The sequence below is a fragment of the Schistocerca piceifrons genome, chromosome 4 (assembly GCF_021461385.2).
Source record: "Schistocerca piceifrons isolate TAMUIC-IGC-003096 chromosome 4, iqSchPice1.1, whole genome shotgun sequence".
In the NCBI taxonomy this organism is placed as follows: Eukaryota; Metazoa; Arthropoda; class Insecta; order Orthoptera; family Acrididae; genus Schistocerca; species Schistocerca piceifrons.
This window is the reverse complement of record NC_060141.1, coordinates 696426427-696430283: the sequence shown is the minus strand read 5'-3', so window position 1 is coordinate 696430283 and position 3857 is coordinate 696426427. Positions and strand designations below refer to the sequence as shown.

The 3857-nt window shown below is 40.6% G+C and overlaps 1 pseudogene; it reads right to left on the bottom strand.

The window, feature by feature from the left end:
• Positions 1–1328: 1328 nt before the first annotated feature.
• LOC124796964 lies at positions 1329–1425 on the bottom strand (annotated as a pseudogene).
• Between the last annotated feature and the right edge of the window lie 2432 nt (positions 1426–3857).

The following is a 3857-nucleotide window of genomic DNA, read 5'->3' as shown; positions in this document are numbered from 1 at the left end:
ACTTCCTCGTTCTTTATTAATTTCACTCACTTTCTGATCGAGGGAAACAAGTGGAGACTGCAGTTTTACAACCTCTCCTTGAATTTGTTTATTAACAGATAGATTCTGATCTTTGCAATCGGCTACTGCACCTGTTGTTTCTTGCAAATTAATGCTGCTTACACCCCCTTCATTTTCTGGTACCGTATGTGTATTATCTTTCTGTTCATTAGTTTCCATTCGCATTTTGCCTTCAGGTTCCTCTGCCTCCTCATCGCACTGTTTTTGCTTGCGAAGTGAGGGAGTGGGACAAGACAGCTCGTCCTCTGAACAACTATCAGTTATCTCCAGAGGTCGTTTTTTCGGTTGCGTTTCAGTTTCACGAGTAGTGGCAACAGGGTTTCCTTTTGTTGTTAACGGGGGAAATTAACTGTTATCGTGAAGGGGGACATCAGCTTGGCCCGCTGCGTTAACATCCTCAACCAGTTGTTCCGGGCTATTCTTTGGTAACAGATCATTAAAGGTAAGCTTCTGACGCTGTATCAAATTACTTTTAAGAACAACAGTTCGCCGCGGACATTCCTGTCTGAAGTGGCTGGTTTCGTTACATATATGACATGCAGCTTCCTGACCTGTATAAACAATTTGTGTCTTATACCCATAAACAGTTACGTGAGACGGAATATTCGTCTTAACGTCCATCTCTACACAGCGGACCACGTTAAAACACTGCAGTTTAAAGCGAGGCGACCATCTTTCATTTGCAATTGATTTAACGTCTCCGTAGTTTGAAAGAGCTTCCTTAATCTTATCATTTTCAATTTCAATGGGAAGATTCAAGACACTAACGGTTTTGTAATGAATGTCCGCTCTATAGATGGAAACCTTACTTTTATAACCATTTCTATGCACAAAATCTACTTCATAGCCCCACTTTCGTAACACTTTATCAACAGTCGAAGCACTGATTAACTTGACAAAAACACGGTATTTTTCCTGATCCAGTTGCCAGGTATGAACGGTTTCAGAATTTAGACCAATTACCTGTGTAATCCAGTCATCTATTTCCAGGGATGTCGGCTGAACATGACGGGATTCCTTGTCAAAAGCAAATACCAGAGTATTCTTCCGGAGGTTTGTAGCCATGGTTAATCCAGCGAAGCAATTTCGGCTAAACAACCGAAATTCCAAGTAGCAGCAGCAAGACCAGAAAAAGCGATCAGATCACAAGGAACAGCAACGAACACGGAGATAAACGGACGGACGGGACTCGGCGGAGCACAAGTACAGCGATGTAAACACGGAAGTGCAGCGCAACAGTTAATAGCGGCCACTCGCGAGCGCGGCTGAAACGGAACATTTCTTAGTGTCATCCCATGAGCAGGGGCCATGCTAATCTTCTCTGTATCGTTCCAATTTTAGTATATGTACCGCCGAAGCGAGTACACCTTGGGTCACACTGTATGTTACATGATGCTAATAGAGTCAACAGTACTAAAATCTACTTTATCCATTTTATAGTTTTTAAGAAATACTTTTTTAAATTTATTATCAGAAAGTATTAAGTTTTTCTCCAGAAAATATTTTTTGTGAACTTCCTAATGGGAAATAATGAATGAATGTAGTACCATACTTTTTCCAGAGTCTCTGAAAATTTCATTCATTTATCTATGATAGTTTCTGATATAATGGAGCATATGTACTGAAAATTTTAATTTGCGGGAAATTGACTTTAAAGAAAAACTTTTGAAATTAATTAAAACTGTCCTGCTGCATATGGTAGCCTTTCTTTGGCCTCTAGGAGGTCTTCCAGCTTCTTTTTCACGTTACTGGATGTTTGTCTTGGTTTCTTGGCCATATTACATGCAGACCTGTCTGCATCGACTATCATCATTTTATAGCAACGTTGCAGCCCAGTGATCATATTTTCACCAGGATTAATTCCCAGCTTTTTCAGTACCCAATACTTTCCAATATTACCACAATTTAATGTAATGACAACATCTTGAACTCCTAGTTTTATTGCATGCACGCTACAAATACAGTTTCAGGAAGGCGTTTCAAAATTATGCTGTTGAAACATTCGTTTGGATTCTGTGTCTGCCCATGCAAACATTTCCTTAGAAGGCCAGGATGAGCCAAGTCTCTGAAAATAGATTTAATGCTGTAATAACAGCAGCAGGAAGAGAATGCTGGTGAGAATAAGATTCTCTATTTGCTTGAGCCGTATTGTATTTGCACCACGAATTTTCTCCTGATGGACACAATCCATGACATGGCTTATCATCAGTAGAGGACTTATGGAAGAATATGGCCCAAACATCTCTCTTCATTGCCTCCAGATTTTCTCTGTTTCTCCTTATTGCCTGCCCATAGTATACCTGCAAGTTTTCTATAACAACTACTCGCAATCAAACTTGAACAAAACTAATCGCGTGTTCGAAAGCGTGTTGTTTACAAACAGCAGAAACAAAAGAATACCGACTGTTGGATTCCAAGGATAGCCAACACACTCGGGAGTAAAAAAAAATCCCCAACGTGCAATGTAGGGGATATAAAGATCTAAAATATATGCAGAAAAGTGGCTGACAGAAAAGTGGGCATGGCACATAAACACACGTGGTAGGAAAATACTCTTTAAATGCTCGAAAAATTTTTTTTCAGCAAAATCCTTTTCAGAGTACTTAAATAAAACCTTAATCTATCGAAATATGATAAACAACGAAAGTAGATTTTTTCGACCTGAACCACGGTGTGGTCCCCTTAAAATGATCTAGGCACACTGTCTTTCACTGTTTGGAAGATAGGTTTTTAGGCTGCTCAGACAAACCCGTATTCCTGGTGTAATCTAATGTTGTTACGCTAATACACTACCAGTCAAAAGTTTTCGATCACCTATCACTACCATCGATCTGTGGTTAAAACCATATCCCTGTTCCGATAGTAAAACAAGTACAAACAAGTGAGAACTAAGCGTCTCTCTTGTGTATTTGACGGGTTGTTTGCATAGAGGGGCGCAGATGGCTATCTATGTACAACAACAATGACGTGCCTTCGTCTAAGATGTCCCATTCGAACAGGTTTCAATCGATCAGCTGTCTGTGTAGCAATTAGTTCGCATTAGTTCACGCTAGGGTACGTGCATCTAGCAGTGTGTTTGTATATTTCATCAGGCTCGTATTATATTATCTCATAATGGGGCAGAAGCAGGAGACTGAAATGCGAAACGGCCTGTAATTATACCTCTGCGTCAGGAAAGCTATGTAGTGGGACGATAATGACAAAAAAAGGCGTAGCCCAGTCTGCAACAGTGTACACCTTACATCAGTTCAACAAACTGATGCCAGTGGAAGTGCTTCACGATCTACAGCACCCGGAGTAACATCATGCAGAGAAGATGGGTTCATAAGTGTACAGCGTAAATGTCAGAGCAAACCTACTGCACCTGAAATCCGCAAAGAAGTAAATAGTACGCTATGACCTCCAATCTCGGTCTCAACAGCGCACAGCCGACTTCGCGAACAAGGATTAAAGGGATGCGTAGACCACATAACATTCATTACACGTAGAAAATAAGGTGAAAAGGATGCAATGGGTGCAGCAATATAAAAACTGGAGTTTGGAGCAAAAGTCAAAGGTGTTATTCACGGACGCGATCGTCCAATGTTTGTTAGTTGACTTCGTGGAGAACGTACAAAGTATGTGACACCAACGATGAAGCATGGTAAAGGATCGATCATGGTGTGAGGATGATTTGCGAGTGATAACGTCGGTGATACAGTGAGCATTAATGGAAAAGTAAAGAAGGAAGCATATCACAGGATACTGATCAACAATGCAGTTCCACGAGCAAGAGATTTATTGGTTCAAAATGGTTG